We start from the raw sequence: 13241 nt of genomic DNA, 5'->3' as shown, positions 1-13241 counted from the left end.
CAGCAAAGAAAACCATAAACAAGACCAAAAGACAACCCCCAGAATGGGAGAAAATATTTGCAAATGAAGCAACTGACAAAGGATTAATCTCCAAAATTTATAAGCAGCTCATGCAGCTCAATAACAAAAAAACAAACAACCCAATCCGAAAATGGGCAGAAGACCTAAATAGACATTTCTCCAAAGAAGATATACAGACCGCCCACTAGGTATCTGTTTTACGTTTGGTAGTGTATATACGTCCATGCCACTCTCTTTGTCCCAGCTTACCCTTCCCCCTCCCCGTATCCTCAAGTCCATTCTCTAGTAGGTCTGCATCTTTATTCCCATCTTGCCCCTAGGCTCTTCTGACCGTTTTCTTTTTTTTCTAGATTCCATATATATGTGTTAGCAAACGGTATTTGTTTTTCTCTTTCTGACTTACTTTACTCTGTATCTTTACCTCAGGTTTTTGCAACTGCTATTGCCCAGCCACCAACTAAGTCAGCATAAACAGGCATCTGTTTACCAGCATATCGCTGGAATCTCTTGTTTAAACCTCCAAATTACCTGGCTTTGATAACCGCTCTTTATGACAAACAACAAAGAATTGTAGTCTTTACAAGGCAATGACTGGAGCAGGGCCAGGACTGAGGTGAGACAAGGGGGACTTGCCTGTGAGACAAAATTTAAGCGGGGGCCAGAACCTCATGAACACTTTAATGCAAGTTTTGAAAAAAAATCAAAATTAATGCCCAAAATCCATGATGAATAAAATGCCAAAATTTTAAATAAAAACAGGATCATTTGAGGAGAGTTTAGAAACTTCCCTCCAAATGTTCACCATAATTGCAGGCCACACTGTTCCCCGCAGGGATCAGAAGCGGGTCAGTGGGCTTCAGGAGATTAGCGCACAGGCAGGAGCTCAGGCCTCAGGTTGGAGACCCAGCCGCTTGGGGCATTTGCTGCTTCAGGTCAACCCTCTGTCGAGGGCAACCTGCCCCCCACCCCACCCCGCAGTCCTTCACTTCCAGGTGGGAGGAGAGTCAGCTGGAGGAAGCAGCGGTGAGAAGGACCTGTGCATCCTCCCAGGCACCTTCTCTGTCCTGAAAATCAACAGTGGTAACCAAGACACCAAACTCACCATGGTGCAAATAAGAAAATGAGAGTTAAAGGGGTCAATTCCAGAAATGAATACACACACTCTGGGCCCACCAACTGTTAGTGGAAAGGCTGGGACCAGAACCCAGGAGTCCCAGGCCCACCCAGGGCTGCAATCCAAGGAGATTCGGCAATCGACACGCCTTCTTTCTCTACATCTTTACAATTGTTAATATGTACTGATAATTGCATGATACTTACTAACTTTTAAATTTTTCTATGCAAAAAGCTCTCCTCATTTGTCCTCTCAGGATTATTACCCTTCAAGAATCAAAATGAGAGCAGTAACAAAAATAATACTCTCTAATACAATAACAGAGCTTCTAACAGAAATATTTTGCCCTGTTCCAGATGGAACAGCCTTGGAAATGCATACGTGCAACTTTTAAAAATTTAACTTTTTTCACACATCTCTAATGCTTTAACCTACTGGTACTCATGTTTAATGACCACTCCATATGACTCTTGTCGTTCAAAAACTAGAGAACTGATGCTTTGCAACTTTTAAAAAAGCAGATTACAGTTTTGTAATATGGCAGCAAAATGCCCAATAGTTTGCAAGTGTCGGGTATTCCTCACTAACGGCCGCAAGTGCTCCCTCTGTCCCAGTATGACCATCCGGTGACCAATACATTTTTCTTCAATTGCCAAAGTGTCTCCCTTTTGTTTCCCATTATTAGAAATAACTATAAAATGCATTATTAAGTTTTATTTTTTTAATCACTTTGGAATTAGCAGATATTCCCATTTTACAAAGATCTGCAAGTTGCAACACAGAAGTCTCCTTAAGTTGCTTTTTATAGCGCAGGCTGAGTGATCATGTGTGGGCCATAATTCCTCTGAGAAGCTCTCATACATGTTACCTTTAGCATACATCATCTCAGGGGAACAGGTAACAGAACCTTGAATTCTCAGACTAGAGAGAAATCCCAGGCTCCCCCTCCACCTCAATGCCAGCAGCCCCCCTACAAAGTGTGCTTTGCAGTAAGTGGTCACATCACCTCACAGGCCAGAGACCTGACTGCCCCCATCCCAGCCAGGAGCTCCAGTCAGACATTCCTGGGTTCCAGTCGAGACTCTCACCCACAGGCTCTGAGAGATGGTGCAAACTACTTAACCTCACCACACTTCAATTTCATCTTCTATCAAAATGGGGATAATATCGGGCTTCCCTCCTGGCACAGTGGTTAAGAATCCGCCTGCCAATGCAGGGGACACAGGTTCAAGCCCTGGTCCGGGAAGATCCCACATGCCGCGGAGCAACTAAGCCCGTGAGCCACAACTACTGAGCCTGCGCTCTGGAGCCCGCGAGCCACAACTACTGAAGCCCACGTGCCTAGAGCCTGTGCTCCGCAACAAGAGAAGCCACCGCCATGAGAAGCCCGCGCCCCGCAACGAAGAGCAGCCCCCGCTCGCTGCAACTAGAGAAAGCCTGCGCACAGTAACGAAGACCCAATGCAGCCAAAAATAAGTAAATAAAATAAATAAATTTTTTTAAATGGGGATAATATCGCCTACATCATAGAATCAATGTGAGAACTTAATCAAATAATGTATACAAAACCCCTAGACTGTGATATAGCCAACAATAAACACCAGTGTCTGTCCCAGAACACTGGGATCCCACAGGCCACACGGCCAAAAGATTGAATTTAAAAAAAAAAAAAAATCTGTTCTTAAATACTGTTGTCAGAATACTGAAAACGTAATTTATTTTTAAACCACGGAAGTCAAATGTCTCATCCAAAAACAACGTAAAAGCAAACACCGGGAGCTACGACTTTACATAGCGCTAACCTTCTCCGCCACTCGACCAGAAGTGAACGTTATCAGGTCACAAGTCCACTGATGTGTGCTGATATTCTTGCTGAGTTTCAGGCAGCATCCTGGAGACCCGGGCCAATGCCCTCACACTGCGTCCCAGACAGATGGTCTCAGCTCTTCCCTGCCCTCTTCCCCGAACCCAAAGCAGTCTTTTCATCGTATGTTCACCCTACTGGGCTCCCTCCTCAAAGGAGTTTGTTTAATCAAAGGGCCCATGACTAACAGTGACTACAAAGCCGCTCCTGAAAGATGCTGAGAAGGGTTCACAATAGTTACAGGAACCGCTCTTACAGGACGGCTCTGCAGCAGACCTTGGGACTGCCTGGCTACCCATCCACTCCAACACCCTGTGCCGTTGCTGGTTCCCCGAGGTGGATGGAAAAGCTCAAACCTCGTGCTCACTGCTCTCTGACCCAGGAGACCTAACAGCAGCCAACCTAGCGCAGGATGGAGTGCAGGCTCGGGGTCGGGGCAGCACCTGGACCATCCTCTGTCCTGTCTTCACAGCACGGAACACCGAGAAAATGTGGGCGCAGGAACCGACACCGGCCAGCCCACCGGGGCCTGCCACCCGATCTCGGCCACCAGGAGCCCTCCACGCTGCATCCGCTCCAGGCACCTCCGCAAAGCCCCACGCGACAAACAGGGCCACGCGCTCCGACCCCGTCGGGGATGGTTCACCTGCATCCAACCCTTCCACCTCCAAGCAGCAGCCTCTCCTTCTCCTCCCGCCTTCCCTTCCCTCCGTTTACCCCTTCGCAGACACTTATGGAGCCGCCCCTCTGTCTCAGGCGCTTCACGAAAGGACGTCACCTTCAGAGCATCCGTCAGACAGAAACGGTGCCTTGATGCACAGCTGGTTATGAAACGCTGGCCGACTCAGCACAGCACTGGGTGCAGCCCTTCCACTTGGGCTGACCTTACTTTTCTTCCCTACTTTTCTTCCCTTAGATTTTCTCATTATTTACTCCCCAAAGTCTAGTCCTAGTCTCTTACCTCCACCGTGTACCTTTGCTTTCAATTTACTTTATCTCTCTCCACATTTATAAATTTAACAGTCACGTGTCTTTATGGAAGACCTTGATAGCTTTTATACCAAAAACATCATGTCGTCTGGCAGATAGTTGGCTGGATGCTAATTAACACCACTCTCAATTAACATTACTCTGGAAGTGCTAGCCAGGCAACTAAACAGAGAAGTCAGTACTTGCTACGAATACAGAAAAGGAGGCAAAATTATCATGATTTGCATATGATAAAATTATGTACATGAAAAATCCAAAAGAATAACTTGAATTATTATAAAAAATAATTCATAAATCTTATGAAAATTAAACACAAGAATTGCTCCCCTATATATAAACTATAGCCACTTTAAAAATATAATGAGAAAAAGTTGACAATAGCAATCCAAAGGGTTTACTACCTAGGCAACAATATAATGTATTGGACTTACACGTATTTAGAACTCTAAAAAGTGATCAAAAAAAGACTTAAGTAAAAGGGAAATTATATATATTCTTGAAATTCTGGGGAGTTAGATTTAACTATTGATAACGATGTCAATCCCCTCCATGAAGGAACTGATAATTACAATGCATTCTCAATTACAATATTAACAGATTTCTATTTGTTTTGTTTCTGTGGAATGGGTCAGCTTTGGCAAAATGAGACTAAAGTTATAATCTTGAAAAATAAACACGGAAAATTCAGAAAAATTATGAAAACAAAATGTAGTGTGGAGGTGCCTTATCAGGATTAAAAACAGTTTGGGACTGAGGAGAGAAAAGGAGAAAAAAATAAACAGAATAGATACAGAATACAGAAAGAGAGTCAAACATAATTTATGGAAGATAAAAGCAAAAGCAAAAAGGATTATGAAAAGAAAAATGGCTCAGCAATTCCACTTCTAGAAAGCAACAGGCATACTTCTAGTATTACCAAACCATCACACACACACACACACACACACACACCCCTACCTGAAAGCCTAGAAAACTGGAAGGCTGTGCAGAAGCCACAATTAACGTGTTTACATTTGGAGGCCAGGTGCTGGGGCAGGAGCCTTCATTTCTTGTTTGCACTGATTAAGTTGTCAAAATGTTTATACACTGTGTCCATTTGGATTATTCTTGGAAGTGAGATAAGAAACATTTTTCTTTTCTTATTTATACTCTTTTGTACTGTAAATTCGGGGTGGGAGGCACACAGAGGAGTACAGGCATTGCCATCAGACAAAACCGGGTTCAGAGCCCTCACTTCCAGGCACCGTTCACATGAGCTTGGGGAGGTTGCTTACACAACTTCATTTGCAAGATGAGGATGAATTCCTCCGTGAGCTGCTCTAAGTATTAAACGCATAAAAATACTCAGCCTAGTACCTGGCACATAATTCCCCACCGAAAGGAAACAGTTGCTGTGCTGATGAGGACTAAGGTTGAGACAGCAAGAGCACCTCAGCTCTGCCGAGTAAGTTACCGAGTGCTTGTGAGACAGGGAGCTCGAGCTGGCTACACAGCTGAGACACGCAGTTCTCCTAACTCATTGATCTAATGCTTTTCCCAGTAAACTAAAAGGCAGTCATATTTCCTTAGAGAATAACAATTTATTTTTGTGAGAGATTTTTCTGTGGGACAAGAAAAACCCAGTTTCTAAGGTGGCCGTAAACGAGAAAGTACTAGTGGAGACAAGCTGGACCAGGAGAGAGCAACCCATCTGCTAATCACAGAAGAAGTATATGATAAAGGCCATCTCCTTCCTATCCCCAGTTCAAACCTCAATGGGACAGCTTGAAAATAAGGTATTCACGTCAGCTTGTGCAGACAGCATTCCCGACCTGGCAGCTCCACTAACATAAAGCAGCACTTTATATTATTTATGGGATAAACTTTTAAGAAGTCATTTAAATGTCCCTGAAACCATAGCAAAAGCTAATAAAGTTTTGAAAATATATATATATATATGGTATTTATACTTTAAAGTATTTATACTGAAGCTAAGTCAGAGCTGATGGATATGAAGACCACTTCACAGTGTTTTATGGGGTCAACTGTTATCACTGACCTCAAATACTTCTGTCTCCCAATTCAGTGGAATCTCTTTACAAAATAGCCAAACAAAATGCAAGAGGTAGATCTGACTTACAACAGACACCTGTCCTTAACTGCCAGTGGGACGCTGTACCTGTCACACAGCTTAAATCTGAAAAGACTGGTATTCGGTAAAGGACAGTGCTTTGATGTGTGGCCGTGCGCCCCACGTGCTAAACCGAATACTAACAGAGACTGGTCTCAAAGTCAGAGTGGAAATGCTTTCTTCTTCTACCACTACCGATTTCTCCAGATGTCCCATCACGAGTTGTCAGAATGGAAGAAAAGCAACAGAGCAGCAGGTAAACCCCTCCTGACACACTTGGCAACCTCGGCCTTGCTGGCTCGGACCCCAAGGGTTGGTGCTCAGAACCCGACCCGGCTGGATGCGTGCACAAACAAAGCGTCTGCTCTCCGCCCGCACCCAGCTGAGGAGCAGAACTGGATGACACACTATCCCTGACCCAAGGATGCTTGGGCTGACAAATGGAAAAACTAACCAAGACTGCAGGGTACCCTTGGAGAAGCTGGCAGCCAGGCTCCAGGCAAACCTCGAAGAACAGGTGTATTGGTGCCAACCGTGAACCACGGGGTGCCGCATCTGCCTGACACACCAACTGGCTTTACCTCTAATTCCCCCCCCCCCCGCCACGTAAGGCCAGATCACCGCACGTGAAAGTGTGCATGCAGTCATTTAAAATGCCAAAGGCACAAATACTCCTGAGACCTTACCACGTGGCGTGGAAGGTAACACAGAAAGTAACTCGCGCTCTGGTTAAATAATGCAATTGTAGGGTTTACTGCTGCCTATCAAAATACCAATCGGGATAAAAGTAAATATTTAGCTACTTACAATAGTTGTAATAGGATACCAGTCAGAGAATGCATAATATTTAGCAGAGGACTGGAAGCAAAGTTTTTGACCAAGATGGAAAGCGTGAAAGGAAATGTTTTGATTCTCATTAACTTAGTAATAAGTTTTCTTCTCCTTCCCCTCCCTTCAATCTTAACGCACCTGAATGAAGTGTACACACCAGTGATTCCACACCACAAAATGCAAGCTCCACTGAACACGGTTAAAGCATTTGTTTAAAGCATGTGGGCATTTTAGTTTCCAACCTACGAAATCCTCGACTGATCTGGGCTGAAGTGCTTGGTGGAAGTCTTCACCGAAAACAAGATTATTTAACCCTCCCTCCTCCAAGCCGCCACTTGCTTTGCAGGGCTAGTGTCTGAGCCCGGTTCCCGAGACTTCAGAAAACTCCTAGAGAAGAGGGAACATCCTTTGGGCAGCCCGTCCCCACGGGGCACGGTAGAGAGTGCTGTGAACTCTGAACTTTCAAATACCTGGCTAATAAAATCCAAGAGGACATTTGCTTCAAATCCTCTTCCGTCTCTAGACTGGCCAATCCGGCCCGTGGAGAAGCAGAGAATCATAGACAGGAGAGCGTGCCGTGGGCAAGGGAGGCACAAAATCGACCTCAAAGTGCAGGGTGGAAGTACAGGGAGAAGAAACTAACTCAAAGCCAAAAAGGGGCAGATACTTCTCATCTAGCATATGTTAGAAAATAGGCGTGCTTGTCAGGCTTACAGCATGTTAACAAAACAGATCGGCCCTGCTTATAATGAAGCCACTTAAAAGTGGCTTCCCCTGAATTACATAAGGTAAAGTGGTTTTTAGGAAATTGTGAGGAAAACAAAAAATAGTTGTCATAGCTCAGACAGCATATAGATTTTTTTTTAATGTTGCTGAATCACTGACTTATTGAGAAATATACAAGCATCTGTTCACAGCACCGACAAAAACTCTTCCAAGTCACAGTGGCTATTTCTATAACCCCTGCCTTAGGTGACAACTTGTATCTCATCCCTTACCTCTCAAAATAAGCAAGTTCCTCGAAAACAAGGACAATATATTTTTTTTTTTTTTTGGCGGTACGTAGGCCTCTCACTGTTGTGGCCTCTCCCGTTGCGGAGCACAGGCTCCGGATGCACAGGCTCAGCAGCCATGGCTCACGGGCCCAGCCGCTCCGCGGCATGTGGGATCTTCCCGGACCGGGGCATGAACCCGCGTCCCCTGCATTGGCAGGCGGACTCTCAACCACTGCACCACCAGGGAAGCCCGACAATATTTTATATTTACCTATTTTCTATGCATCCATATGACTATACAAGACATCTTCAAATACTTTATTAGCAATAAGGAATATTTTGTTACAATGAATCTGTCCTTTTCATAGCATACGTACACTTGTTAAAAGTCACTGATTCCGAAGTCAGACAGACTCTCTTTTTCCATCTTCAGCTAACATCTATAAATTCTAGACTTCTCTGAACAAATTATACAGGCTAACCTGAAACCCTGCCAACTTCCAAACATTATTTCAGACTGCATCAGATGACAGACAATCCCTGACCTAAACTACACACACAGGAACATCTTATCACAAATAATTTTCATAGAAATAACCTCCCCCTTTTAACAAATGGCCTTTATGAGTAGCTAATAGCAGGAAGAGACACTTCAACCAACAACACAGACGTCAGTAGTGGTGAGAATATGGGCCGACTGCACCGATGCAGGACCACGTGCAAGAAATCCCCCAAGTTTATCAACAAATTGAGAATTTCAATCAAGGTGCTACTGTCATTTTCCAAGGGCCTTAGAACAAATGGGGTGAGCCAAAGACAAACGTTTTCATGGGCAAAGGAAGGACTGACAGCTCCACCAAGAACTGTTGGGTGTGTAGCCCTAGCCCCAGGTGCAAGGTCACACCCTCCATAGCGAGTCCTCCCTTCTTGAGGCTCAGCTGGCCCCTCATGGGGTCTTAGTCAGGGTCTGTCTGGGCTCCATGCTTCTGTGATCCAGACCTGCATCTTAGGTACTAACAACGACCTAAGCAAGCTTCCACGGTCAGCATCTGCAGCCACTTCTTAGCAGTTTTCTAGTCAAATGCCTCCTAGGAATAGTCTCTCCTCAAGGATGTGGATGATCAAAGAATGGTCGTTAACGTGAGAGCTGAGGTGAGGAATGAGAAGCAGAAAACATTCCACCCTAATCACGTACAACACACTTTTGTCCAGCTTTCCCTTTCCGCGCTGATCAACTCATCACAGAACAGAGAAAATGACGACAGATCAACAGAATCAAATAGTCCCTAATCTCAAGATTCAAGACAGGCTGCATTTACCTGCCTCAAAGGGAACGGTGAGAATTGTGCTCACTGGCCCCTCTTGCTCTAGGGCTGGGGGGGTGGAGAGGAAATGACCAAGGTCAGTGTCGAGGGCTCAGAGGGGAGCAGCTGACTCACAACAAGATGTCAAGTAAAACCAGCAGAGGGACTGGAGTCACATCTGGATTGACAGCCCTGGGCAGGTAAACAGTACTCTTTCCCCTCCTTCCCCTCCCCCTCCTCCCCCTTTTTACAGATGATTTCTGTCCTTTTGAACCAATAAACTGTTTACGGTGCAAAGCTCCTAGTTTCTAGAGGACTGTCAGGTTGAAGATAGGTGAGTACATTTCTAATCCATCCTCCTCTTGAAATGTTATTCTTCTACTTGCCTTTCTGCATGAATCTTAGTTTCAGGTTTTAGACTCAAGTCACAAAAGTTGCCGTTCCCCCAACAGGAGGCTCTTAAACAAGATAAATGACGTGATTTCTTGAATATTTGTGAAAGAAAATTTCCCTTTGGCTCCCTTGTAGTGCACAATGTTAGGGGGTTTTTGTTTTGTTTTGTTTTGTTTTCCTTCTGATCCAAAGCCATTTTGGAAGTCTATGATGCCATTCTGAATCCTTTTCTTTACTTCTGAGCTTTCATTTACATGAAACAAAAACTTTATCACTTCAAAAATATGTATTTCCAGGCTGTTTGCATGATAGATTCAAATACAGAGATTGTGACTGAACTTCCTAACTGAACAACAGTCTAAACTGAAAAAAGAAAAAAATTAAAGTTTGCATCCTCATACCACAGTATCTGGTTAAGGAAATTCACAGAAGCTGTGAGCTCAGGGACCTCCCCCTTATCTCCTATCTTCTTATCCACTCACTGAGACTCTGGAACAATCTGTTTTCTTAAACAATATATCCTAAAAACCACTGCGAATTCCCCTGGACAAACTAAGACCATGCCCAAGGTTCTGGTCCCCACTTACCCTCGTAAGGGACACGTTTTTTCTGACAACTGCTGTAAAATACCCGACATGCGATGCCTCATTTTGCCCTTACACCTGGAGGGCTTCGCTGCTCGTGCTTCACAAAGATGTTCTAAAATTCTCTCTTTTAAGGCAAAGCCGCCTTTCTACACATGAAGTTTTGAGGCATGAAATCTAATTTCCTAAACTGAGGCCTTACTGTCAACTCAGTTACGAGCCCACCTGGCTCTTTACTCCTAAGTCGCATCTGTTCCCACCCCCTCTGTTAGCACTCAGTGTTTCTCTGTCATCCAGGAGCTGCCTAGACCATGCTGGACACATTACCATCATCCACATGGGGCCACTTTAACAAAACCTCACAGAACCCAGGTCTTAGTCTTAGCATTGATGCAGGAGGAGCCAGGCTAGGAGATGTCAGCTGAATAAAGGAAAAGAGTTTTAAAATCCCACCAACTGTTTTTTGGAATATCCACCAGTTACCACGCACTGTGCGAGATGTTATTTCATGCATTCTTATGAACCTCCAGCAAATCTCTCAAGGAGACTGGCATTCTGCTCATTTTACAGATGAGGAAACCCAAGTTCAGAGAGAATAAGTAAATTTTCCAAGTACTGAAGCTGGGAAGTGACAGAACATCATTCCTAAGTCTCCCCACCACACTGCACTACATCTCACGCTCAACTGCAGGAGAGTATTTTTAAACGAAGGACATTAGAGAAGCCAAGAAGCCAAGTGAATTTCAATCAGAGCACTGTTGCGCCTGCAATTTCCTTTTTCCTCTGCCGTGCCATGCTCTCTGCAGAACTACACCTAATGATGAATCATTTTGTCACCGGGGCATCTAAGTACATGGACCTTCAACTTACAGTGTAAAATATGTAAATGTGTTTTAATTTAAGCCCTGAGCTTGGATTAATTTCACTGTTACTCATTCACAGAAGAAAAAAATCCCTAAGAACAGCTCCCACCCAAAATGCAAGACCTGGAGAGTTCTAGCCCCGCCCCCTGAAAGGCACACCTTGGACTCTGGTGACAAGGAGGGCTTAACAGCACTGGAAATCCCCCATTGTATAATGGGTGTGACAAAAACAGCTAAATTGACAGACTCAATTCTGTGTCAGACAGAATAGGTTATGTAAACAAAGGATACATTAAGGATGCTTTTGGATATCCACTCACTGCCGCCCAAGGAGAGCAGAAAGGGAAAAAGAAAAGCTATGGAATCAGAGGCACTGAAGGTAAGTGAGAACTGAAACAAACGAAGAGAAAATACTTTATTACTCTTGCATTAATCAAGACTCAATACTGCGACCAGAAACAGGAAACCAAAGAAATATACTACTGCACAGAAAAGAACAGCAAGGGTTTGGCAGTGGATTTTAGTCACACTGTCAAGTCTCTAAACTTAGGACCTAACTGGCCCTATCACCTCCACAGAAAAGCTAAGTATAAATGTAACCAATAAAGATACAAGTATATATGTAAGATACAAGTATATACTTGTACATTTATACAAGTATAAATGTAACCAATAAAGATACAAGAGTACATTGTATCTACTATTAAGTCTATTCATTGTAGACACTTAATAAGTGTCTACAATGTGTCTAAATGAATAAGTGTCTACAATGAATAGACTTAATAGTAGATACAATGTACTCTTGAGAGCTGTTTCACCAGCAGCTTAAGGAAAACATCACGTCATTGGTTAGAATCATCCAGGTTATTTCCACAAGAGACTGTCATCTATTCAGCACCTCAGCAAAAAGGGAAAATAAACTTCTAGAACTTTCTGCCTCAAACATTTCATTTAAGGATGATACACTTAGCAAACATTCCAAGTTAAAGCAAGTGAAAAAAGGGTAAAGAGAAAGTATCAGTCTAAAAAAAGAATTGAGAGAGTTGATTTAAGCCAGCCAATATCACTCCTCACCCAAAACCGAGGCAAAATTCTTCTGAGCACACAACATGTTAAAGCACACGGATTTCAGTCCGCATAAAAAGGCTGAGGTTAAAAACCAATATCAGAGAGGATTACGAATGAAAGGTCACCCCCAGTGGCAATTCCCAAGTCACTTAGTTCACATATGAAATGAAAGAGTCTTAAGGTGTGATGTTTTAATATAGTGAGAAGCTCTGCATACACCACTGAGCTTTCTGCTTAGAACATTTACGAATTTTTTAAATCCTTTATTTTCCTTGGAGATTTCTTTATTCATTTTCAGAAACAGAACTTTACCCATCAAAATCTTTCACGTTGCCATGAGGTATTCAGGTTTCAACAAGTTCACTGTAATTCCAGGCTCCAGCAAACTGTATATTATATAAGTAAACGTAATGCAGGAGGCAGCCTCCAACAGCACACTCTGCCCCCTGCCACCACCACCCCGCCGCCGTGATCTTCACCTCCTAGTTGTCAGGGCCCTGTGTGGTCGCTTCCCCGTGATCTACTTTTAATGAAGAGAATATAGCAGAAGTGAGGGTCTGTCACTTCCAAATTAGGTTACAGAAAGCAGGTGGCTCCTGTATTAGGTGCTCACTCGCTATGGTGAGGAACTGAAGCCTCCTGCCGACGGCCACATGAGTGAACCTCAGCAGGTTCCCCAACCCCACTCTCGCCTTCAGACAACCGCAGCCCTGTAAGAGATGAGCCAAAAACCCAGCCTAGCCACATTGTAAGTCCTGCCCCCCAGAAACGATGAGTTAATAAGCATCCAGGGTTTTAAGCCTTTAGGTTTTGGGATAATTTTTATACTGCAATGGATGAATTATATAAATAAGATAATTAATATACTTTTTTTACATAGAGCCCATCATAGAAGAGATAACATTATTTGGGCATAAGGTTCAACCAATCTTTATTTTTTTTAAGGCACAAATGTATTCAAGTATCTGACCTTATTGAAAAAAGAATCCTAATTTGGATTTATTATTTTTCAAACATTAAAAAAAAGTTACACACATATCTTAGTATCTAGGGTAGTTTAAAACTAAACAATTAGGATTTATTATTCTTTAACTCTAAGAAAAT

The 13241-nt window shown here is 43.5% G+C and overlaps 1 protein-coding gene across 15 annotated transcripts in view; it reads right to left on the bottom strand.

Moving 5' to 3' along the window:
• PARD3 (par-3 family cell polarity regulator) overlaps positions 1-13241 on the bottom strand; it is a 634176-nt gene that overhangs the window by 574883 nt on the left and 46052 nt on the right. The gene's annotated exons all lie outside the window — the stretch shown is intronic.

This window comes from Leucopleurus acutus (assembly GCF_964270905.1).
Source record: "Leucopleurus acutus genome assembly, chromosome: 1".
Lineage (NCBI taxonomy): Eukaryota > Metazoa > Chordata > Mammalia > Artiodactyla > Delphinidae > Leucopleurus > Leucopleurus acutus.
Note: the sequence above shows the minus strand (reverse complement) of the source record. Positions and strands in the feature narration are given on the sequence as shown.